At 33.8% G+C, this 27,672-nt stretch overlaps 2 long non-coding RNA genes and 4 other non-coding genes across 6 annotated transcripts; 1 reads left to right on the forward strand and 5 right to left on the reverse strand.

Moving 5' to 3' along the window:
• Positions 1-4,128: 4,128 nt before the first annotated feature.
• LOC120186777 lies at positions 4,129-4,235 on the reverse strand. The gene has a single exon (XR_005522228.1). It is a non-coding gene; the product is annotated as a small nucleolar RNA snoR97 (small nucleolar RNA).
• Positions 4,236-4,324: 89 nt separating this feature from the next.
• Positions 4,325-26,596, forward strand: LOC120186645. Its single transcript, XR_005522217.1, has 4 exons — positions 4,325-4,445; positions 9,881-9,892; positions 12,431-12,436; positions 26,586-26,596. It is a non-coding gene; the product is annotated as an uncharacterized LOC120186645 (long non-coding RNA).
• LOC120186771 lies at positions 4,665-4,755 on the reverse strand. The gene has a single exon (XR_005522227.1). It is a non-coding gene; the product is annotated as a small nucleolar RNA Z223 (small nucleolar RNA).
• On the reverse strand, positions 4,815-4,899 carry LOC120186784. The gene has a single exon (XR_005522229.1). It is a non-coding gene; the product is annotated as a small nucleolar RNA U36a (small nucleolar RNA).
• Positions 5,087-5,233, reverse strand: LOC120186790. The gene has a single exon (XR_005522231.1). It is a non-coding gene; the product is annotated as a small nucleolar RNA snoR134 (small nucleolar RNA).
• Positions 8,351-11,142, reverse strand: LOC120186653. The gene is made up of 3 exons (XR_005522218.1): positions 11,059-11,142; positions 10,852-10,918; positions 8,351-10,150 (listed from the first exon to the last, which is right to left on the reverse strand). It is a non-coding gene; the product is annotated as an uncharacterized LOC120186653 (long non-coding RNA).
• Positions 26,597-27,672: the final 1,076 nt, after the last annotated feature.

Below are 27,672 nucleotides of genomic sequence, written 5' to 3' on the forward strand. Positions count from 1 at the left end.
TGCAAGGACAATATTTCTTTTGTCTCCCTTATTCCCTTTAATCTTCTTCTTATGATCCTTAAGAGAAGGAAATTCCTCATAACAAGACACAACCACTATAATATTTCCTTTGTCAGCCACAACTTGTTCCCGAGTAGTCCCCTCCTTCTCTATCACTACATTTCCAACATTATCCTTCCCCTTTGACATTCATGCACATCAGAATTACCTCCCTTCTGTAACATCTACACCCCAACACCTGTATTGGCTGCTCCACTTGCACTACTTGAGCATCACTTATAGACCCTCTTCTGCCAAGCCAACATCAACCAAAGCTTGCTTAACCCTCCATTCTTTTTCCCTAACTTCTCACCCCTCTCAACATAGTTCTTATCAGCATGTCCAAAAATCTTACACTTAGAGCAACAAGGAGGGAACCATAATACCTGAACCCTAACTATCATCGACGTCCATCCCTTATCTTGACAACAATAGCTCGAGGCATTCTAACCACATTACCTACTTCTAAGAAAACCTTGGCACATTCCAATCGTTGCTTAGACTCAGTAATGGAATCCATGTACAAAGGATTCCCAATGCACTACTATGTAGCTAACCCTTTTTAGAGTACAACTTCAATAGAACATTGAAAATATGAACTCAAACAAGCATTTGGTCAAATCAAAATCCAATATTTCCAAATTCGGCTCCCACTTCCTCAAGATTAATGGTTTATGTTGGATATGCCACGGTTCATTCTCCAACACCCAATCCCTAGAGGTTCCATTAGAAATGTTAAAATATAAAGATTCGACCATGTAAGACTTACCTTAACCATCGATTTCTTTCCCCACATTAAATCCACAAGCTCTGCATCAAACCAAAGTTAGATGTTGATCCAATAAATTATCCCACCAATGAGTATCTTCACTCAAAAACCTCATCATCAAAGACCGCCCTCGGTGGATTAACATATAGTTCCTTATCATGGACCTCAAGAGGAAAAATATAGGGTTTGCTCCTCCACCCCTGAGAACATTTCTTCCAATCAACACCTGTCATCACCACACCTAGCAACCACCTGCATAAATCCACCTTGAGCCCCAAAATCCAAGCAAATCGCACCCAGAAAATCCATAAAACCCCAAACAATAGTCCAACTATCGAAAGAGAAGTTAAAGATCCCATATTTTTTTTTCCATAAATATATTAAATTTAACAAAATTCCTAAAATAATAAATATGCATTTACTCTTAATAAGAGCCACATACATCTGCAGCATATACATCTACCCATGCTATAAATGATTATACTAGATAATCATTGTCAGATTATACTAGAAGTTTTTTGCATCTTACAAATTGTCCTTTGAAAATTTTAAATTATCATGTATTTTAGATTTTTTATATTTATGTTAAAAATTTATTTACATCTCTAAAATATTACAAGTTTATTTTTTACTAAATTTTAAAAAAATTCTCTTAACATAAAATTTTACATTTGTTCTACATATAAAATAATTTGTTCTACATATAAAATAATTTCGTTAACAAAAACAAGGTAAGTCACAACACATTCGTATGACAATTTCAGGGTGTTTAAAACCACAATATGGATATTAGAAAGAAATAAAAGACAATGTCACCAAACTGATGCAACTCAGTTACAAAATGAGGAGTCACATCCATATATGATCACATAGACAATTCATATTGACAATGTGTTAGCCAAGTAGGTTATTAAAATGTTGTTATTTTTTATCGTCCGTTAATAAGATTATGTTTGTTTCATGAAAATTATATTTCGAAAAATAAATTTTGTAAAGTAAATTACATTTCATGAAAATATTTTTAAAAATAATTCCATAAACTAAATTACATTTCATGGGAATATGTTTTGAAAATCATTTTACAATGTTTAGATGATGTTGAATTATTCATTTTTCACTAGTTAGTAACTTTTTAAAAAAAATTATTTATTATAAACATCAAATATAATAATAATATTATTTATTAACAAAATAATATTATTCTTTTTAAAATATTAAAAGAATTTATTCAATATTATTAAAATATTATAGGTATAATTTTATAAATAAAAATATTAAAATTATCATATTTCATTAAAATAAAATTATTATAAATTATATTAATTATTTATTAAAAATATATTATTATTAATATCAATTACTTATTAAATTAATAATATTATTAAAATATTAAAATAGTATATTTTAAAGATATATTTGAAATATTCAATAATTTATTTTATAAAATTAATTATTATTAATTTTATTAATGATTTATTATATATATATAATTATAACAATAAAAATATTATATTATATTATTAAACTATCAATAAATATAATTTAATAATTAATATTTTTTTAAAATGATATTAAAATAATATATTATAAAGTATATAAAATAATAATATTGAGTGTTTATGCTTTGTAGTGAAAGATCCAACCGTAAGTTATTTTCTAAAAAGATACAAAGAAAATTCAATTGATCAAGAAAATAAATTACATTGATCATCTTTTTTTGCCAACACACTAAAAATGAAGAACAATATCTGAAAAATCAATTATAAAAAAACAAACAAACCCTAATTGTTCAATCCCATTCTGAATTGGTTAAGTTGAAATGATAATTGTTCAATCCCATTCTGAATTGGTTAAGTTGAAATGAATACTAGGATGTGGGATAAGAGAAAATAAGTCATTCAATCAATGCCTCCACAACTATTTTTCTTCACTGTATTCTTCTTGATTCTCAATTATAACAAAGTAGTTCCCAGAATAAACTAACCCCTCGATAGAATTACATACTAAGGCACAAAGAAACGTACTTAAATTGACATTACCAGCATTCTAAGATAATACAGGCAGAAAGCTCATTCAAGTAAAAAATTTATTAAAAGCACTTTCTATGAACACCACCAGGCATGCTGATTTTGTGGAACACCACTTTAGCAAGAATTGCACCATCCACCCATATATATATATATATTTGAGTAAAAATGATTCACTAGGTTCCAATTGCGTCATGAATTACATCATTTCGAATACATTCCAACTATCATAATAAAACCAAAACGAATTGATTCAACAAAACTCATTAGGCAAGAGAGCGAGCCACACGATTGACAAAGAGAACTTTTAACTCCAAATTGGAAGCAAAGATCTCACAAGTTTCGTTAAGTAACAATCCAATTGTGGAGACATCTTCGTATGGAATTAGCAAGCCTGTTAACAATTGAGATTGTATCTCCTATGATCGCATTGTTCCATCCGTTCTCAACTGCAGACTATATCCTTGCATGAATGCCTCAGCTTCAGTGGATTCAGCGGTGAACGGTAGAGAACCTACCTACACATCCCACCAACTACCATTCCGTTATTGTCTCTTGCAATAACTCGATAGCCACAACATTGCAAGAAGCGCTGCACACTCCATCAACATTGGTTTTGACAATAGAATTGGGTGGTCTAATCCACATCCGGGAGCGGAAACTGGTCGTCTGGTATTTTGTCCAACACTCCTTAACCTCAAGAAAAATCAGAACGAGGTTCCATGCCGAGATGACACACTCACCATCGTGCAGAAACTTATTCACTAGACAAATACAGATAGCGCATGAGGAGAGGCTTGCTTCTTTCTGGAACCAAGATTCAAACCTGGAGTAAGAAGGGCAAAAACGTTAACAGCTATGAAGCAACAATAACATTTAATTGTAGGAACTAAACCCAAATTTTACATCCAAAGTTCCGAGGCTATGTAGACATCATTGTTCAAAGAACATTCTTTGCTCTCGATTTATCTTTATTCAGATGGCTTAGAATTCCAAAATTGTAATCGTAACAATAAAATGAATCGATTTATCATCACTTCTAAATCTTTCCTCGTAATGTTCCAGGGCTAACCATTAGTCTTCTTCCAAAACAAACTGTCATACTCTTCATGGTTAGGAATTAAGAAGATAAAGAATAAAAATCTGTCTACAGAGTCGGATGAATTGTGAAAAGATGGAAACCATATTATTGTATGGAGAATGAAGCAGGGGAATAACAATCTATCCACACTTTATATCAATCCTAGAAAAATGTAAGAAATCCATGAAAGACCCGCAAAATTAACAAAAGAACAATTTAGTGCTGTTATTTAACTCCAATCTCGTAAAAATGCAAGAGTAGAAGCTGATGACAACACAAAACTGTATGAATTTTTCAGACCCTAAACCACAATTAAGTAGTAAAAGATTTAGGGTATAATTAAACTCAATCAAAACCAAACAATAAAACACATATAAGTGAACAAAAATCATTAACAATACGTGAAAGCCTCAGCTGAATCCATAAATATCATAGAATTGCAGCTTCTACCAAGTAGGTTCATTCTTAGCTCCATGCACCTCATCCAAAAGTGGATTATATCATCATTGGCTCACTAAAACCATTTATTGTAAATTTTAAAAACCTGTGTGTTAATAAAATTAAAAAATTATTTACTTTAATGAAGTCTCAAGAAGATTCAATAGTTTCATGAAAGATGAAGCACCCCAAGTAGGTTCCCCTGATAGTCAAGGCTTGAGAAAATCTACATATCAAACAATCGGATAAATCATCATAGACTGCTTCAAATCATGTTAAAAAACGATTACTAAATTAAACTACGTAAAATAGAGAGCTCAGAGTGAATCAGCTTCTCAATCAAGAATTCTCTGAAGCAGAACTGGCATAATAAGCTGTATTGTAAATCCTCATAGCCAAAAACTAATTAAATTCCAAAATTATAAAACTTCTTTTTCTCTAATTAAAACTTGTTTTGGATTGGCTCATATCAAGAATTCAACCATTTTTATCGTTATGCTTCATGGATTGCTCTCAGAAGCGCGGATAAAACATAATCATCGCCAACGCCAACTTGTGAAATCAAATCAAAAGGAAAAGATATAGCCGATGGTTTTAGAAGAGAAATCATTAAAGGAAATGCCCGCACGTGTAAAACCGCCAGATCGATTATACGCCTCGATGACTAGCCTAATTTCCGGTCGGTTCGTCGAAAACAAGCTAAAGGTGCAGTGAGGTAAAAAAAATATTAGGAGATTTAGCCGCCGAATTGACACAGAAGAGCTGGTTGATAAGCGAAAGCTATTCTGCAACACGTGAAACGGCATGAATGTAGCACCAACATTGGGGCTTTGATCTTCATAGTTAGACATTCAGATAAGCCCAGGAGAGTTGGTGCAGATGAAAAATCAAACAGTTTTACAAACACAGACTTGAATGCTTACACCTTGTAAGTAACGAAAAGGAAACAATCGAGGGGGAGAAAACAAGAGGAAGAACGTACCTTTGGTAACAGCTTTCTGTAAGTTGATAGAGTGAAGAGAAGAGGCGAGCTTGAATCATTTATATATGAAGTTCAAACCCTTAACCATTAATTGGGGACACTTAGGTTTGGCTTCCATCTCACTGGATCAAGTTAAGGCTCTGTTTCTATCCTAAAACTTTTAAGATAAAGTATACAAATGGTCTACAAATGAAGAAGATTATTTTGTTGAATCTTCTATCATTAAAAATAAAAATGGTTGTCTAGCTATTTATATGTTCTAGAGTAATTTTTTTCCAAACTATTTTTTCTATTAAAATTTATCAATTTTTTTTTTATAAATTTAATAATAAATTTTTTTAATATGCATATAATTAAGAAATATTTATATACTTTACCAAATTTGTTACGCACACAACTTCTAGATTTGGGCTATATAGCCTATATAGAAGTAAAATTAATAAATAATTCATATATGATTTATACGTTAAACGACTCAAAAATCTGAAAATCTTTAAAATTTTTTAATTTTATAATTAAATAGTTGGTGATGTTTCCTTTTATCGACAATCAACTAGTAAACTGTTAAAAGTTTTTGTGTTGATAGTTCTTTTATCAATTTAAAAGTTTTTACATTGATAATTGAAGATTTAATTAGGAGTGAATTGATTCCAATATTAAATCTGATTCGATTCAAAAAATTTGAATATCTAAAATTTTAGATAACTAAAATAGTGATCCAAATCAAATCTAAAGAAGATAAATATCTAGATTTCATATATCCGAATTTTTAAATAGTATATCTGAATATTCGATCTAAATATATATATATATATTAAAAATAATAATTTATTCACTTGAGATTCCATAATAATTCACATTAAAAAAATTATATAGAAGTCAATAAACTTAATAAGATCACACACATATATAATATAAAACTATTTTAGTTTACGCGGATTTAAGACCATTGAATAAGTGAAAACATATGATTGAGATTAAAAATAAGAAATATGAAAATATTTATTGGAAAAAAATAAAAAGTCAATTTCAATCACCTATTTTCACTCATCAAACTGTTCTAAATCTGTGTAAAACTAAAAAATTTACATTGTATAAATAGATCCTACCCCATATATATAAACATTGGTTTGAAGAATATTTTTTAGTCACCCTTCCCTATAATTTGCAAATTAAAAAATAATATCGCAAAACTGATAATAACGAAAAAGAAAGCACCCCCTAACAATTTGAAAATTATTTTTGCACTCCATTACGAAAATTCACATAAAAATATTTCACGAAAACCAAATAAAATTCGTTCTTAATTCTACTATTTTACTATCAAACAATTCCTCAGAAACAAACATAATAATCAAAAATATTAATCATATAACAGTAAAACTATCAGAATGGAAAATGGAGATTACCCCGGCATGCGTATAAAAGTAAGCTAAAAAACATAAAGGCAAAATACGAATGGGCCTACACTAAAAACCCATTATTTTTAGATATTCGAATAATCAAAAATCAAAATTTCCTTGATCCATATCTAATTCTTTTACTGAATATCCTATTTGAATTATCTATAAAATCGAATCAATATCCAAATATTCAAATCAGGTCATCCAATAATCAAATCAAATTATTTATCCTAGATTTTATGTTCAAGTTTTGTTAGCACTATCATTTTTTGTAATAAAATGGTTTATGTCATTTTTAATACATGTTTGTTTTTAAATATTAATTAATAAATATTTTTCATGTTAATCGAGTACGATATCATCAAATTTAAATAACTAGATTGATGAATGTATTTGATTGAAACAATAGATTACTGCAAGTATTTAGTCAACATTTTAATATTTATACCTAAATCTGGATCTGATCTAACCTCACCATTAAAAAAATACTCCATCATACCTGATTTAAATTTTTTTTAAATACAAGTGTTAAAAAATTATTTTAGGATCCAGATCATTTGCTACCGTGCACGTAAAACTCACCATGAAAGAATAACGAGTTCTATACATTTTAAAAAATAAAACTCGTCATATGAATTGGAAGAAAATTGTATGAAACTCGTCATATTCTCATTACGAGTTCTAATTATTTATTATATTTTACGCAACTCGTAATTCCCTCATGACGAGATCCATACATACGGTAACAAATAGCTTAGATCCCAAATTAATTCTCAACACTTGTATTTTTCAACAACAAAAAATATTCAGCCTGCATTATTTGGCCAATGAAATCCTATTTGGTACCAAATTTGCTTCAATATTTTCCTGTTTCCTTTTATCACAGATAAATATTCTATATTTTCCTAGAGCACACATGTCAAATATTCATTGGGCCACATTTACAAAGCGTGTTTTGATCTCTGTACCAAATTGCGTAACAAATACCATACATTATATAGGAATTAAAAATATTAAATTGAACATTGAAGCCAAACATATTATTGATAATCTACCTTGTGAGAGTCCAGAAATTACCTTCTTCATCACCTGAATAGTCATTTGAAGAGTCTTACAATCAGAAACATTAGCAACTCAGAGATCCTAACCGTAGAAGACCTGCCAAAAAATAAAGTGGGATAGCCAGTTTACTAGTATAATCAAAGAATACCAATAATACATGTAAAATGATCCATCAGCTTATTATATTCCTCAAAACTGCCACGATTGTTTGATTCTTGGTAAACTTTTATTCAAAATATCCAAACTCGAAGTAGCAAGATTAAAAATCTTTAAAGATGTGGGCACAATACTAAATGACTAACTATAGAACCCAAAGAGCTGATAGACAAAGATGCATTTTCTTGTTCACTTTGATAAGCTCATTACGTAAAAGTACTCTTACCATGTTCAAACAGTTAAAATTTGTATTATGTTTTGAAAGTTAATAGCCAAATTCAATAGAAACCATCATAATTATTAGTAATGTAGATATAGATATAGAACTGATGATAATAGATCATAAACTACTCACCTCTCACAAAATCCCATGGCATACATACACATCTCATATATAATTTTAGTCAGTTTTTCTTATCTTTCTCTTTCTCCTGACCTTTCATTTTATATTTATTACAGTATAAAAAATATTCCACTTCTTTTTCTTAAGTATAATATGCAAATTTCTTATATCCATTAGTCCTTATGTCAATCTTTTATACACTTAGGTCTACATTTAGATTTAAGGAATTGAGTCAAAAATCAGAAACCTAAACAAGGGACGGAGAGCATAAAAGGAAAAGACAAACTTGTCCATCAGGAATGGTATGTTCCTCTGTCACGCATGTTATAAGCTTTCTGGCATAGGCAACTTCATCCTCAGCACAACATGCAAATTTATCTTTTAGTTTCTCAGCATCAAAGATGTTGAGGTTCACCATTGGATATGATTTTCCCAGCTCTTGAGCAAAAACTTGTCGAATCACTACCTCCGACTTCAAATCTTCTTCAGGCAATTTGTTGGACAACATCTTCCAGTTCTGTAGCTATTTCTGTTGATAAAAGTGTAACTGACATGGCAATATAATCAATTAAATAAACAAAAGAAGCCTTTGTAGCTTAAAGACAACTGAAAGTGTTTCCTGATACATCATCCACAGCTAACTTCCAACTCTATGAGGTAAACAAACTCTTGACAGCTAAATACTTAATGCATTTTAAAAAGACTTCAAAGCCAGGTTCATGTTGGTCATGCTTCCACTGCTATTAGGAAAAAGACTGGTGATGTCCACAAAGAACATGAATCAAGCAGCCAAAAACTTAAACACTACACTCTTAAAAGGCATACAGGTATGTACCTATCTTCCCATGACCAATATCAACAGTACAACCTGAGATATGCCCGACAACATAGAGAGATAATACTGCTCGCTCCAACGCATAAAATCCCGAGACATTAAAGGTTTCGAATAGTAACTGCACCGTTTTTCTCTGACAGTCTGGAGAATGTGAACTTTTAAGGGGAAACAAAAAGCATATTGATTTTTGCACCATTTATTCACATGGTAACCAACCTCAAACAGTAAGAAGTTAGCTAAAATGTTAAAAAAGGTTGTAATAGAATAGTTGACAGCCTTGATCTTAGGTTGACTGTAGCAACCTAACATAGGACAAAATATAACCTAACTTCTTGTTGATTGTCTTAAGCTTTCTGAGTTTATGTTAATTGCAGCCACCAATATATGCTAAAGAATTTGGCACTGTACTTGGCATGGTGGATGGTGCAATTCTGCAATCCTGAATTGGCTTTATTGAATACTCATGAATTTATCATATATGGATGTGACTCTCCCATTCTGCAACTCTGAGTTCAATCGTCTTGTTAATCGGCAAGTTAACACATGACAATGAGTATCTAGAACAATCGATGACAGACCAATGTATACAATGTAAGACTATATCTATATCCCGAATGAATGATTCAGTAATACAGAGACGTAAACACATGGCCCTTCTATGCAGTTATGAAAATAGAAAACTTGAAGAACCTAGACACGACAATAACTAAAGCTTGAAGTTTGCATGGTCTATTTTATTAAACAGATGAACATAGGAGTTTCATCCATTTATTTTGTCAAACAAGCAATACCCATTACCATCCGAGAAAGAATAAGGAAGAATGATCCCTCAAGAGTTGCCAAGTATCAACTAACCATGAAAGTGAAATACAAGGGGTCGTGTTTGTTTGGTTCCTCAACCTCTCTACCATTGAAAGGGAGCGCCAACTCTTCTCACCTCTGTTTCACCCTCATTTTCTGATTACTAAATGTTTCATCACTGGGATCATTGTTATCTCCACCTCCACAATCATTACTAGCAAAGACGGAGAAGGATAGAGAAGAAAATCAACATTTGAAAATAGAATGTTTGATAGTAATAGAGAAAACTAAAGCTGAGAAAAAACAAAACGAGAAGAATTTCTACAGCAGTGGATAAGGTTATAAAGTGGCATAGAGACGTGCAAGACCACTAATACAAACAACAAAAGCATACCGATGTCCCTCCCTTTGGGTATCATAATCTAACTGAAGCAAGATCAGGACCGAGGCAAGATCTTATGTTTAAGTAGGGCGAACTTCTAAATTTTTGGAGTGATGAACTTATAAACTTCTAGGGCAAAAAATACAAAGAAAATATATAAAAAATATACTAATTTGAATTTTTTAGGGGGACTGCCTTTGGGTCCATCCCTGAGCAAGATGCATCTGAAAGTAAGAAACACTACATACAAAGAGTAGTTCTAGGATTGGAATAAAATGTGTGGCTGACTGTAGCCTCCTTCCATTCTCAAAGGAGAAACTGTTCATCATCCACTTGTTTTAGGACACAAGGATAAACAAATAGAGCTCTATTTGCATAATTCCTTTCATGTCCATTTTCCAATTTTAAAAACAATGAATAGTGCAACAAGAATTCTCGACGAGTATAACAGATAAATAAAGTGAGATGACAATACATGAAAAAGGAAAACCAGAGCATAACCGCTACGAGAAACTCAGTTAAGGAAACCTTACCACAATCGTTCAAGAACTTTTGTGGCGATTGTAGGCGTTGAAACCGCGAATGTGAGATTGTTTTTGCCTGAGATTCAGATTGAGAGTTTTAAAATGAAGTCAGCTCAAAAGATGCGTGTGGGTTTTGTTCGATTTAATCGTAAAAAAACAAACATGAACAATGAATTGGAAGGAGAAGAAGGCGGAACTGTTTTTTCTCTTCCCTACCGAATATTGCAGGCTTGATGCACCCGAACGGCGCCATTGTTATTGCGTTTCAAACGCAAAAACCCTAACGTCAGTTTAGCGCTGTCTCGATTGTCCGGATGGCCGGGCCTAATTGGCACAATATATAGAGTAAACTACACTGACGTTCCCTTTCATTTTCAATCTGTCTTATTTTGGTCATCCTTTTTGAAAAAAGTAACGATTTGGTTGTATATGTGATCAATTTATTTTATTTTGGTTCCTGAACTATTAATTCCCGTTAGTTTGATGATGTGAGAAATTAAAAAACATAATTTTAAATTAGAGTAATTTAAAAACAAGTGGTTGCAAAGTAAGATTATTTATGTTAATTATTAGTGTTGAGTTAATCGATCGACGGAATCGGCCAAGAGGGGGTGAATTGGTAATTAAAATTTTGGTGGAAGCTTTTGCAGAAAATTGAAAGTAATTGCACAGCGATTTAGAGTGGTTGAACTTTCCCAATCAAAGTCTACGTCCACTACCTTAGCTATTCACACTAAGGATTTTCCAACAAATTCACTAATTTGTTCTTTCTTTTGAGGACAAAGAGATAACCTTACAACTCCCTCAAGAATATACCCCAATTCTTGAGAACACTCTTTCTCAAAGAGAATATTACAAATTTGCAAACTTACAAGAAATCCTAACAAGGTAGATTGTTTGCACAATTCTAGAACAAAGAAAACACTAAAAAATTAATACAACTGAGTACAAGTAGTTTCTTTCCTGATTGTCATTTCTCACTCGATAATTTCCTGCAACACTGGACTCTTCTCTGATTTGGAAACCATGAAGAAAACAATGTTTGCAACATTTTGCTTTGGTATAAACAATTAAGGTTCCAAGTTCAAATTATTTTGTTTCTGATTCTTATATATTTTCTTCATAATTGTCAGTCTTTTTTCTCTATTGAAATGTGTTATTCGGATGCCGTGTATTAGTTTATGGTTGTGATCAAACGGGCAAAACTAGTGCCGTTAGAAGCTATGCTTGTGAGGTAACACAATCATTTTGTTGTTGTTAGTAGGCCTGCTCAGGATTCTTCTTTGGCAATTTTGAACGACGGGCTTCCACCATCTTTCTTTTGCCATAGTTGTTAAATAAGTTGGTCTCTTTTGTTCATATTTTGTTCAGAAGTCATTTTCTTCTTGTGGACATACATTTTGGGCCATATAAATCAGAGAAATTTATATGTAAAGGTTCATTAAGTTTGGCGTTAGATTTAAGATTTTCATGTCCTATGGTAATGTACTTCTTGGCTTATGAGGCTAAGTTTCATCAATTTTTGCCAAGTTACATCCTCTTTGTGCCTCCGTTTTCCCTTCTTTAGATCTCATGTGCAAGTTATGAGACAAAAGTATTCAATGTCTTTATATACTTTCTTTTCACTTTTATGCCTAACTTTCTGTTTACTTTGGTTTCTAACTTTAATGCAAACTGATGCGGGGTATTGATTGCAGGCACAAGAAGGTTTCTATTCCGTGATACATTGGCTACCCTGTTAATATGATAGAGTTTCCTTTACTTGGTAGAACTAAAAGTAGAATGTTTGCTCAATAAATTGCATTATTTTGGTTGCTTATATTTCTTATTATGCATCTGCAGGTGGACAAACTTAGTCTAACCACTGGCAATGCTGGTGGAAGATTGACATGTGGTATTTGCACATATACTTTTATCTACATGCCTATATGTTTAGAGCAGACAAGAATTCCAGACTCATCCTTGATTTCTTTTCCTTGCATCCGTGTTTCGAGCATAGTTATTTCTGGCTTGATTATTTTAGTAAGCAATCACACACAAACATATATATATATATATATATGATATACTTGACTTGTTGTTTGAAATATTTGCACATCAATGGCATGACAATGGATGCGGTATATGTATCTATATGCTTACGTTGTACCCAATATTGTCGATTCTGCCACACTACAGTCTACACTTGAGTGTTTTAGTGTCAGACTAAGTGATCTTTCCAGCATACATATCAAAGCTAGTGGGTATTTACTTTGTCTTTTTCTTCCTGGTAATCTCTGTGCAGGAGTTGTTGGCTTGACCTCGATATAAATCTTTCAAATGACCCTTGGTTGATTCTTCTCTTATAGAGGCGCATGTGATGTTACTTTCAATGATGATAGCATGTTATATGAGACAAGTGCAGACCTTTATTATCTTTGTGTATCATGATTCCCTATGCAATTCAAAATAACTTGCTTGTGTTTTGGTTTGTGAACTTGTCACTGTAAAACTTGCATTTTTGAGCTTATAAAACTATTTACTACCGCTGGTTTTAGGATCTCTGCTTGTCGAAGCATGTAATTTTGGGGCTCAAATAATGAACATTTGGTCTCACTATATTCATAATTGGATTTAGTTGAACTATTTTGGTCATTTTATTATATTCAATTTGGGATTTAATCTCACATAATTAGTGTTTTTTAGTAGTATTCCAGTTTTTTTCTATGATGGAAATGATGTTTTCAAAATGTTCATATTTTAATCGGCATATATTTTTAGTAGAATTAAATAATGTCAAATTAACGTTTTCAATTCGAACGTAGGACCAAAATTATAATTTGACCTAACTTTGGCTTATATATGTCAAAACATTTAGCTCGTTTTTTTGGACAAAACGCCACAAAAGAAAAGATAAAAAGCTACAAATGCCGTTATCTTTTGCGACATTAGTTTCAACGTTTGTTTTTGCGACACAAATGTTTTTAGCGACGCTTAAAAAGCCACTATATGATTGAAAAAATGTCGTTATAATCCTGTTTTGCTGTAGTGATTGTACATCGATAACTATTCAAAAGAGTTATTATTTAGAGAAATTTTACTTAGATTAAGCTTGAACTTGAGCATCACTAGGATTTTTTTTAGGTTTTTTTAACATATTTTACATATTGGGAGTGAATTTGTACCTTGTGGGCTATTTTATGATTATTATTTTGTGAATTGCTACTCTGGTGCTGTGACTATGTCTGATGTTGTAGGTGTTGCTATGATTTGATGCGAGAAATATTACTAAGTCCATTCTGGAGCTATTGATGACTCACCAAACGGTTAGAGAAATATTCTAGGATGACCAACTATTACCTTTTGGATAATATCATGGTTGGAAAATGTAAAATGAAATTTCTTATTGGATGGAGCTTTGACTATTTTGGTCTATAAATAGAGTAAATTACATTTTAGAAAATAACTCAGTGACCAAAAATGCCTTATAATATACGATTTTAACCAACTTTTTTTGGATTTGCCAAATGACCAACTAAATCGCAATGCGATCGATAATTCGCAACGCGATCTCGGTATCGCAAATCAGTTTCCAGATTCGCAACGCGATTCTGACTATTGCATTGCGATTTTCCAACTATCGCAATGCGAATTGTAAATCGCAATGCGAGTATGACTATCCAACGCGATTCTGACTATCGTAACGCGATGCTGACTATCGCAATGCGATTTTCAAAGCGCCATTATTATCGCAACGTATTTTGTTTTCAAATTCCAAACACGAATATTAATATATCGGAACACTGAACCGTCCACAGTATTCCCGTAATCAACTCATAACCTAAAACCCTAAATCACAACTCATTCCATCTCCATCTCTCAGTCTCTAAGGCGACATCCGTCCCCATCTCCGACGAAATAGTCCCCCATCTCCGGCGAAATCAGTCTATCTCCATCTCTCAGAGCCACCCTCACAATCATTCACGGTCAGAAATGGAAAATCAACCAAATCAACCACCGAGGGTTAGTTTTTTAATTATTTTTATTTTGAAAATTTTGCATTATTATTAGGTTTTTCATATTGAAATTGATGATAAGTTTACTGGTAATTTCATAATAGATTAACCATTTCATTTATATTGCTTATTAAATTCATTCGATTGCTGCCAATACTGCTAAACTGTTTAGTCTTTAAACCCTATGAATTTAGTATTTGTCTTTGTTTTGTATTTTGGTTGCAGTAATGCAATCCATTCAAGTTTCAATTTTAGTATTTGAAACCAGAATCGCAACGCGAAATGAAAATCGCAACGACAAAATCGCAATGCGATTTTAGTTTCGCGTTGCGATAGTCATTTCGTGTTGCGATTTTCATTTTCATGTTGCGATTTTAAGTTTCAGAAACTATTCTTCTTCTGCAAATTGAAACTTGAATGAATTGCATTACTTCAACAAAAAAAAACAAAGACAATACTAAATTCACAGTGTTGCAAATTTAAGTTTGAAGAATAAACTATTACTCTTTATGTTTATGTTTTTGTAGAACTTTTATTCGGCTCAATTGACCTTAAGAAATAAATTAAGCCTGGCCAAAGCAATTGCGTCGAAGCTTTCACCTGCACAAAGAAAAATATTTGAGGATACTTGCTTCGGGCCATGGCTGAAAGTACACATCGGGTGGAGATGCTATGTTGACCCATCTATTTCTTCAAACCATGACTAGCGATCTACCAGAGACTATACAACGTCGATGAAGAGATATGGTTTGATTTTCCACCGGCGTATACATGTTTTGGGCGGGAGGAGTTTTGCTTAATCACCGGTCTACGCTTCGGACACGATGATGTAGTCGGTACACTAGACATATTACCCACCTATCATGGTTATCCCGGGTTTTTCTGAGCTGTCAATGGAGAAGCCAATTTACACGTGGAAGACTTGACGAGATTATTGAATAAGAAAGATGGTTTTACTCGATGGATGACGTCGATGTTGTCCGAGTATGCCTTCTAATACTTTTGCATGCCGGCTTTTTAGGCAGAGGCCAGACAACCTATTCCTAATGATCTAATTAAATTGGTAGAGGACCTAAATGTATGGAACCTGTTTCTGGGGTTTGTATCTATGGAAAGCTACATGGAATAAGTTGTCGTCTGCCTTTGATGATCGAAAAAGTTTGCGTGGCGAGGTTCCAAATACACTTTGTCAGGCTTTATTTGGGCCTTTAAGGTAAGAATTTTATATAATGTTTCCAAAATTATAATTAATTATTATTTAACAATTACTGATGTTTGTTATTATATTGTTTGTAGATTTGGATATTTGAGGCCTTTCCCGCCATGCACATATGCATTAAAACTTCTAATGATATTCCTAGGGCTATTTCCTGAAGAGGAAATGGACCTTGCAGCAATGTGAAGATTTACTACTATACGATAATAAATAATGTAAGTTAACACAAATACTACCATATGTTTATAAACAAGTTATACTATACACGTTTAACTTTGTTTGAGCTTTTATATTCTTAGGAGTCCAACACTCCATTACAGAGGCTACACCCACAGAAGCTGAGCTTGCCACTGATTGGGCAAGCTAGTAAGCATTTTTTTGATGGCAATGATGAGCAGCCTCCACTTCGAGAGCCATCACCTCACCCAAGCCATCACCTGATCGACCCACTATACACCTCCACAACGAGAGCCATCACCTATTCTCACATCATCGAGCCTCTTCTCACCATCACCTCATGATAGGCGGCCGAAAAGATGCCACGACGTTTATCTCCTGTTCTCCACCTTCACGGGATGAGTTAGGGGAGTTACGTGATGAGGTCAATGCCTTGCGTGAGGAGGTCGTACTTTACGCGATGACAATGGTGCATGGCGTGTTGAGGTGTCTACTTTACGTGGTGAGGTAGCCGCTCTACGTTAGATGGTAGCATCGTTGCAGAATGAGGTTCATACTCTACGCAACGAGGTAAGTTTAATATTTTTCATATTTAACTTGATGATAAATTTAATTTCACTTAGATTAATTTCACTTAGATTAACCATTTCACTTAGATTGCTTAGTAAATTCATTCGGTTGCTGCCAATACTGCTAAACTGTTTATTCTTTAACCCTGTGAAGTTAATATTTGTTTTTTGGTTGAAGTAATGCAATCCATTCAAGTTTCAATTTACGTTGTGATAGTCATTTTCACGTTGCGATAGTCATTTTCAAGTTGCGATAGTCATTCGTGTTGCGATTTTAAGTTTCAGATTCTATTCTTCTTCTGTAAATTGAAACTTGAATGAATTGCATTACTTCAACCAAAAGACAAATACTAACTTCACAGTGTTGAAAATTTAAGTTTCAAGAATAAACTACTACTCTTTATATTGTCATTGAACCTGCACTAACTATGTTGTCCTTTTAAATGTTTATATAAGTGATTACTTCTGGAATGTTATCTGATGCATTTGTGAACAATGATAGAATAATGACTTGGGTGAATACCGTGCAAGTTTGAAATATATTTGTCTTTGTTTTCACTGTTTAATATCATGTCTGTTTTTTACTGATTTATGTATTAATTTATTTTTAGCGGCCCGCTAAGGTGGATGCTTACGTCGGGTTTTCTTGCAAGATGGAGTTCACGCATCAGACGGCGTGCACGTACCATTAAGTCTCCGTTCACCCCAATAGTGCGAAGAATCCGTAAGAAAAAGCCCGACTCACCTGTCATCGTTCAAGAGTCCTCCCCTATCGTTCAATAGACCCCTATCATCCCTCAAGAGTCCCCTCCCACCGTTCAAGAGGCCACTGTCATCGTTGAAGAGGTCCCTCCCAACATTCTAGAGCCCGATTCACACGACATAATATATCGAATTATTGAGAAACCCCCTCACGTGCCGGACATGATGGATGACTGTTGGCTTTCGTATAAGTTACCGACCAGTACCATTCCGGCAGATGAAGTGGAGAGGAAACAACTACCGGAAATAATTCTGGATAATACCCTTTCGGCTAAGACCGCAGTTGATTTTTATCTACATGAGCGGAGCCAAGGGTGTTACGCTGACATATACAAACTCAACGATGATATGCATTTGTTGATTGAACGGTCTTGGGGTGTGTTATTAGGGGTTGAAGACAATGGCTATTTCGATGGGGGGTAAGTCTTATATTTCTTCTTATATTTCATTTTGATTATTTTTTTTTAAATTTATGTAATTCACTAATATATGTATTTTTTTGTAAAACAACATATTGATGCATGGGTGTCACGTCTTCTAATAGTAAGGGCTTTGAAGAAAAATAAAAATAAAAAAATACGCGATATACAATTATGCCGCGTCTTTCACGTAGTTCACTTGAAGAATCAACGACAGGAATCATATGTGTGGCTAATGGACAAGCTAAACTTTATCCTGGATGGTGGGAGGTCGATAAGGTTAATATTTATTTTTTTTAAATATTTTAAAGGTGTTAATAAATAAGTGCGCAATTTGAATTATTACTTATGATTGCAGGTGTTTATCCCTGTTTTGGAACGTACTCATTGGCTTCTCATCGAGCTTCAGCTCCCATCCTGAAGACAATAGTATATGACAGCATGATAAATTACATATCATTGTCTGATTTGAGAGATATTATTATGGGATAGAGCTCTCATTTGGCTAAATTCTTGGATGCGATTAATTATTGGACTTATTCTGGAAACAAGAAGCCAAAGAAGTTCAATGTTACAGTTATCAGAGATGAGACCGCACCACAACAAACGCCGGAAGCCAGAGGGGATTGTGGTCCTCTCGTATGCATGTGCTTGGAGCGTTTGACAACAGGAAGTACACAGTTTATACCTCCCACCTATAGAGATAGAGGTGCAGTAGGCTTGTGGTTTTGGCATTTTATGGCTAGAGCGATATATTCGAGACGCTGCCTACCTACATCCGCGTTATGAAAGTGTCCATAAACAATTTGTAAGTCAAATGCAAGTGTTGTTAAGTACCTAGAATTCAATAATAATTTGCTTTTTGTTGGTTTTAGATGTGTAGAAAGTGTTATTTGAGCAAATGTTTGGTTTCTGCAGGTTAATCCTGAAGTGAGCTACGTGAAATTGATGTATGGGTGCATAAACAAGTGTTGGGGTACACTTTTTTTGATTGTTTAATTGATTCTTAAAAGTCTGATTTGTTTAATTAATGAGGAAAATAAGAATTATTATCATTTTTTGCTTGTTTAATTGATTTATAAAAACTTATTTGTAAAAGTTGATTTGTTTAATATTGATGTGTAAATAATTCTTATTTGTGCTTGTTTAATTGATTGAAATGTAAAAGTTGATTTGTTGATTTCAATCTGCATCATATTGAAGGCAAAAGACCTGTTGGAGGTACACTTTCACAATGCTAAACTCAAAATCGCAATGTGAAAGACAAAATCGCAACGCGAAAGTCAATTCGCGTTGCGATAGTCTAATACGCTTTGCGATTTTCTCGTTGCGATAGTCAAATACCCGTTGCGATAATCAAATTCGCGTTGCGATAGTCAAATTCGCGTTGCAATTTTCTCGTTGCGATAGACAAATTCGCGTTGCGATAGTCATATTCAAGTTGTGATAGTCAAATTCGCGTTACGATAATCAAATTCGCGTTGCGATAGTCAAATTCGCATTGTGATATTCAAATGAATGTGTAATAAGTGATAACAACTGAACATATCATAGCAATGTTTAAACTCAAGTTACTAATACATGCCTAACTGAAAATGTTAAAAGTTTACACATAAAATACACATAATAGTCAAATTCGCATTGCGATATTCAAATGAATATGTAATAAGTGATAACAACTGAACATATCATAGCAATGTTCAAACTCAAGTTACTAATACGTGCCTAACTGAAAATGTTAAAAGTTTACACATAATACAACGTTTGCATTTAAAAATCACCTAAGTTAATAGTCCCAAAAGGTGAAGCCGGTTGTGATTAGGATTTTGATTTTGATTGCCTTTTTCTTGACACCATATGAGCTTTGGATTTTGATGAGGATCCATATTTTGGTAGAGGAAAAGATGATTGTGATGGCACTGGTGATCCACATGTCAACCTTGTATGACCACTTTCCTTGCACCGACTACGTGTCGATCTCTTCTTTTCTTCACCCTTAGACGGTATACGATCATGACTTTTTGGTCGGCCAGGTAGCCTTCTGTCCATGGTTGGTGGCAAAACTGTTTGTAAGTCATCTGGTATGTCCCACTCAGAAGAATGTGGAATAGGGTAGATAATCTCGGCATAAGTCTATCGATATACTTCTGTAGTGTAGCAATCCATAGCGTATGCGCTTGAATCATCTTGGTTTAGATGAAGAGCAACTTTTATAACATGCCCACACAGATAACCAGATGTTTGCCATTTCATACAACTACACGTCTTTGCATTTAGATCGACAAGCCCATTTAAGTTATTATCTAATACTTCAAACAAAGTGTTTGAACATGGTTCAACTCTCCATGACGTTGACTTCTCAACACGTTTTGTTATCTTTTTTTCAGTCCATGGTGTAACACGATGTTCCAATGTTCCTGTAAATTTAAATAAATAATACTTAGTAAAATATATGATAAGTTACGAATTTAAAGAAATAATACCTGCATGGTTTCTTTTGTTGTAGTAGTACTGTTGAATAGAGGCTCGAAAAAACTCCATTAACATAGTAATGGGTAATTTCTAGGAATGACGACTTAGAGCGTTGATTGATTCTGCACTATTAGACGTCATGAAACCATATCTTGCTCCAAGTTGATGTACTCTTGACCATCTTTCAAACCCGACATCTTCTAGTGTTTGAGCACACTGAGGCAAAACACGTCTTAAACAATTTATATGCTTATTAAAATCCACTTCCCGATAAGCTTTTACAGCCTTCCAGTATGTCCATTTGTGATTTTTTATACCAGCAGACCTTGATTTTAGATTTCTATATAAATAAACACCACAAAGTCCATGAAAAGCATCTGGGAAACACCTTCTAACAGCGTTGTCAATTGAGTTTTCCTTATTGGATATGATTGTCAGATTACTAATAGGACCTATGCAATCCCTAAGATGCCCCATAAACCATGTCCATGAATCAGAGGTTTCAGATTTGCCAACCCCGTAAGCTATTGGCAGTATCCCATTGTTAGCATCCATGTCTACTGCTAATAAGTTTACTCCAAGATATCGACCTTTTAAATGTGCTCCGTCAACTATAATAACTGGGCGCATGCAAGTAATAAACGAACGAATCTACAAAATCATATACACAAGAAATATAATCATTTAAATGTGAAATGAATGTAACTAACAAAAATGAGTCAAAAAAATTATATTGATTTACTAACCGCAACACCAATGGCGATAAACAACAACTCAAAGCGTCCATCTCTATCTGTTTTGATATGAGTTACCGACCCAGGATTTTTCAGCTTTAAATTGTGACAATAAGCCGACAGTTGGGCAAACGATGCTTCTGGCGACCCCCTCAACAATTCCAAGGCATAACATTTGGATCTCCAAGCTTGAGAATATGAGATACTAATCTTGAATCGAGCATTCATGTCAGTCATAATTTCATGTCCCTGATATACCCTGCCATTCAAAAACATTTATTCAGCCAGAAAACCACGCAACACCTTTTTGTTTACCTGTCTATGGTGAGGAAAAACTTGGGTTCTTGAACATGTATGTTTATCAATAAAAGTCCTAACTTGAAACATTTCACAATCTTTTATCCTCTTTGCAATCATACGCCACGTACAGTTTTTGTCAATCATACACCTTGTTTCGAAACGATCTTTGCTTGATTTGTTAACTTTTAGTTGATAGCCATCTTCCACACATTTCATATACAAAGCTATCTTCAAGTCTTCCTTTGTATCAAAACAATCATCTTTCTTGATACGAATATTTTTTGTGTAACAATCAACTGCTATTTTTACCAACTCTTCTTCCGGTATCTGAAGTAATTATGGCATATTCCAGTTATACTCCCGTGGCATTTTCTTCGGGGACTTTTCTTCGGGGATTTCTTCTTCTTATTTTTCTTCTTCAGGGTTATATGAATTATAGAATGGATGTTCAACATGTTCATTCACAGTCGTAACTTCCTCCTCATTATCATCAATAATATCTTCCTCGGCAGCGGCTGTTTCATCATCAAAATTCGAGTATTGATCAATATCAAAATCATTACACGCAGGGTCTGTTTCTTCTTCTGAAACATCATTAAAATCCGAGTATTGACCAAGATCAAAGTCCAGGTATTGACCAAGATCAAATTTCGAATACCGACTAGTACTCACAATTTTTTCTGTTGGCTCATCATCGTCTAACTGGTTAATACGAAAACCAGAATTTTGTGCTGAAAAGTTGATTGGGATTTGGATTAGGGAAAGGTTGTGGGTTTTGAGATTGTGTTTGGTATTGGAAATGCAGTGAAACAAAATTTGCTTGGTGATGAAATTGTGGTGGAACCATTAAATTTTGAGCACCATAAACTAGGGTTGAAAAACTTAGTTGATTACTACCCGCTACTGACCCAACTTCACTACTTCTAGGTTCAACAACATACAATGTAACATCATCTTGCGAAACACTAATGTAAGCAATGAATCGTTTAACATCTTCATTGTCAGTTAACAAATAAACTTTACCTTTTCTCTGATAAGATAGCCTAAATCCGCTTAAGGGCTCTAAATTCAATTTATTTGCAACACGTTACATTAGAGTTTCATAAGTTAACTTTTTTAATGACAGTTTTAGTTGAAGATTCATGGGTAAAGGCATATATTGTAAAACACCATGAACATTCTCCCATGACCCTCCAAAACACAAATCTATCCAAACATGATCAACATTAGATGATTTCATTATTGTAAATTAATTTACTAAACAAACGAGCTGCGAAACTAAAACCTGTTGCCGGATGGGGAAGGATGTCGTTGGATATAAGAATGGATGTCACCGGAGAGAGTGATAGATGGAGATGGAATGAGTTACGATTTAGGGATTTAGGTTATGAGTTGCTTCTTCTACGTAGTTATATACCCAAAACATTTTTGTTGCGAAACGAAAACCTGTTGCGAATTTTGAAATTCAGTGTTGCGACAGTCAGAATCGCATTGCGATAGTCAGAATCGCATTGTGATAGTCATAATCGCATTGTGATTTACATATTCACATTGCGATTTATATATTCGCATTATGATTTACATATTCGCATTGCGATTTACATATTCGCATTGCAATAGTCGTAAAATCGCAACTCGAATTTGGAAAATCGTAATGCGATAGTCAGAATCGCCTTGCGAATCTGGAAACTAATTTGCGATACCGGAGATCGCGTTGCGAATTATCGATCGCATTGCGATTTAGTTGGTCATTTTGGCAAATCCAAAAAAAGTTGGTTAAAATCGTATATTATAAAGCATTTTTGGTCATTGAGGTTATTTTCTCATTACATTTTCCATGTTTCCTCTCATTCTTTATTATTTTCTCCATTTTTATATGTTCAATCGTAGTAACCATGGTAGTCTAATTCACTGTCAGAGAGGGTAACGAGCAGACGTGGAGCAGTACAAGCGATGGCCGATTGATTGGGTTTTATATTATCCTTGTATTTTTTATACCTGAGAAGGGAGAAATGTTGATTTGGGATGTTTGTTAAACTTGGATGTGACTTTATTATATGTTATGAATGTATGTTTTTGTAACTTTGTTTTAATGATTTGATTTTTTTTGTTAGAGCTTAGCCGTGGTTGTTTTTAGAGATAAAAACTATCTATATCACATATTGTATTCTGTTTAACATCACTGTATGGGAAAGCATTATGTAGCATAGAGAAATCTATTCCATCTTATTTTCATAGCATTTTCGGCAAGCGCACTTAGTGGAGATATAGAAATATAGATCTATTATATGTATGATGAACACTTGAGAAAGGATCGATATGCTTGAATAATGCTTGATGCACTAATCTGAGCAACGTTAAGTTACATTGTAACACCCCTTTCCCGTATTCTTATCGAAAATGAGTAAGATATGTCACATCAAACTTTTAAAAACAATTCTTATTTTGAAAATTGGTAAAAAATTTATTTCTTTTAAAATCACTCATTTTAACATCAAACATTAAAATTATTTAATAGAGTAAAATTGAAAAAAATAATATTTTAACATTCAAATCATATTTGATTTTAGGCGGCAACTTAGCAATTTAATATTGTATCATATCCTAAATGAAACTACCTAAAAACTACTTAAATAGAAATTTAACTTTAATAAAATATAACTTTATCAAATATAAATTAAATCCATATTTATAACTATATTTTACTTACTAAAGCTCATACATATATATTATTTCAAACTATTTAAATATCATAAATAGGTAGTCTAGTGAGACAGTGGGACAGATCAAGAGAGCCACTGAGCCAGTGAAAGCATCACAGACTTTGGGTAAGAGGGTTAGGTACAATCAGGGTTCATAGAGACCCCCAATAGGACAATCGAGGAGGTTCGATAAGGGATCAAACCACAGGGGTAAATTTGAGCCTTATAGGAGGCGATTGACTTCAGCTTCTAGAGTAGTGCCAATAAGTTAGCTAGAGTCTTTACTTATCTTGCTTGTGCTCAGTTTGGGAGAAGGCACCCAGGATCATGTCAGCAGGGGTCGAAGAGTTGCTTCAGTTATGACTCGTTAGATAATTTCATCAGAGACTGTCTAGGGATCCAGAGAGTAGCTCTAGCATCGACGTAGAGATGGGCACCATCTATATAAAGAGGTCAAGGGTCAGTGAGAGGTGGTAGTGCTGTGTCTGGGCAGAAAAGTAGAGAGACAACCATGTTAGTGGCTAGTGAGAGCCCGTAAGAACTATGATGTGGCCAACGTTATATCAGGTATCTTCATAATATTTTCCATTCTAGTTATCGCATTGATAGATCTCAGTTCCACCCACTTCTACATTTTTTGTGACAAAGTTCAAGAGATATATATCCCAATAAAATATTTAGAGGTAGGAGTTTGAGTATCGAGCGCTCTAGGTTTAGACATCCTAGTAGACAAGGTCCATCGATGATGCTCAGTACAGATTCAGAGTCAAACCTTTTTACCATATCTAATGGAGTTAACTTTCTGAGAGTTTGACATGATCTTGAGTATGGATTGGTTATCCGAGCATGACACTAGGTTGAAGTGCAAGGCCAAGTAACTTAAGCTCAAGGCAGAAGATGACACCAAATTAGTGATGACTATTAAGAAATTAGGCCATTCAAAGATCGTGCCAGCTATAAAGGCTCAACGGATGATCAACCAAGATTGTGAGGCCTTTTTTGCTCACGTAGTTGAAACTAGAGTCATAGTCCCTATACTAATAGATATTCAGACAATATGATATTTCCCTGAGGTGTTTCCAAAGGAACTACCAAGTTTATCGCCCTGACCGTGAATTAGAGTTTGGCACTAAAGTGTTGCCAGGGTCAGCTCCGGTGTCCATTACTACTTATCGTATGACATCGACATAATTGAAGGAGTTAAAATTTCATGTCAAAGAGTTAATAGGAAAGAGATTCATTCGATCGAGCATATCTCTGTGGGGAATTCTAGTATTGTTTAAAAAAGATGGGTCGATAAGGCTGTGCATCAATTACATATAGTTACACAAGCTAACCATCAAGAAATATTATCATCTCTCTAGGATAGATGACCTATTCGACTAGTTTAGAGGAGCATTAATGTTTTTCAAGATAGACATGAGGTCAAGATACTATCAGTTGAAGGTGAATGATGTCGATGTAGCAAAAATAACTTTCAGGATGAGGTACAATCATTATGTGTTCTTGGCAATGCCATTTAGACTCATCAACGACCCAACAACATTCATGGACTTAATGAACTGAGTCTTTCACCCATACATAGACCACTTCATGGTGGTTTTTATAGACGACATTCTCGTGTACTCCAAATCAGAGGAAATGTTCTTAATCTCTAAATCAAATTGGAAAAATCAGGTGTTTGATTCTTGTCTAGTGAGAGAAGTTTGAGAAAGCTCCAAGAACAAAGGGAAGGAAAAGTAAACTTGATGTAAGCCTATCTACACCCTCAATGAAAAAGATGATGGATATCCTTATTGATGTCCCAATCTAGGAAATGATAGCAAATATTGCTCTTGACTTGATAAGTATCACTGCAATTAAACAAGGAAAAGAAATGGATTAATATATGAATGATAACTAGGAAATTAAATAGAAATGAAATAAAATAAGGATGGAGAATGATTAGAGTTACTGCAGAAGATGTATGGCAATGGTAGCCTTTAAATGATGTTGTTGTTGAAGATGTCCTTGATATAGTTGAGTGCACGGCAATTTGGGTTGCTGAAGATGGTTGTTTGATGGGAGAATGGTAATGGAAGATGAAATAAAAGGATGGTGATGGAGATGAACAAGGATAGTATCTTAGACAAGTTATGAAAGAAACTATACTTTAGAGAGTATAGCCCCAGACTTTCCAAACTTGAATAAGGGGTATTGTTTAGGATTTAAACCCACTAGTTATGAAAACAAGGAATTATAAGTATCAAGTGAAAGAAGTGACACCACAAGTATAAATAATTATATTTGCTTAATCAATATAGTTTTTAAAAGAACATGAAGAGAAATTTCTCACAAAAAAAGTTTTATATATCAAATGTGTGATACAAATGAATTAAGCCTATCTATTTATAGGAGTTGAAAGGGTTGGCTGAATAGATATATGCCCATTCGTCTAAGTACATGTCTTAATGAAGATGTATGACTATTAAAATGAATGAACAAGTCTCTTGGCCTTCATGTTGGTTCAACTATCTCTTCACATAAAGACTTAATGATTTGGCTAACACATGCATGGAACCTACCTTGGCCAAATGGTGAGATATTGGTTTATATTGGCTCCAAAGACTCCTTGTGCATTGCGTGTGGGGGATGGCCGAATGGTTATGATGCCTGTCTCATACCTCTTCGAGATTTAGGTCTCCTTTTGATGAAAACTCTTCACCAATGTGCACCTAGATGTTATGGCTTCTTCATGTAAAACAACATTCATGAAAGGTCACAATGGTTAAAATGTACCCTTAATGATTGAGTTAGTTATAAGGTGAATGAGCTGGAGGTGAGTTGACCATAAGTGAATTGTATTAGGACGAGTGTTTTGGCAGCTCCTTGTAAAAAAGTCATTTATGGGAAAGACACCTCTTTGCGAAAAGGTACGATTTATGAAAATTTGACTTCACCCATATTTAATGTATTCTGAATGGTGATGTTGATGGTGCAACTCCCCATCTGAAATGAAGTCATCTTCTATCTCAAATATTCAACTCAATCCAGCTATGAGCTCACTTGTCATCGGACAAATTTTCACCAATTGTTATTTATGCTCCCCTGAGTGTTTTTATATGAGTCTCTTTGCTTTAGCCTTCATCATTTAGCTCAAGTTAGCCCCCTTAGGTATGGTCGACTATGTATCTTCAAAATGAATAAGATATAAGCTAAGTATTTAAAAAATAAATTTATAATATAAAGATGTTGTTCATAAGCTATATCAAAAGTCAATATTCAACATGTAATATAACTTATGATTTAAAGATTCCTTTTTATGAAATGACTTGAAAGCATGAAGGCATTTGTGTGAAAGAACTTCCCTGAACTACTTTGCTCTTGTATTAGTGATAGGATCTGATGGCATTACTTTAGGTTCTGATGTTGGTGTTGGTATGATCACATCATCCACCCTTCTTTTATGTGATTTGTCCTCAAATAGTCGTTGTCCTCATATAGG

The sequence above is a fragment of the Hibiscus syriacus genome, unplaced genomic scaffold, assembly GCF_006381635.1.
Source record: "Hibiscus syriacus cultivar Baekdansim isolate YM2019G1 unplaced genomic scaffold, ASM638163v2 tig00004013_pilon, whole genome shotgun sequence".
Taxonomy (NCBI): domain Eukaryota; kingdom Viridiplantae; phylum Streptophyta; class Magnoliopsida; order Malvales; family Malvaceae; genus Hibiscus; species Hibiscus syriacus.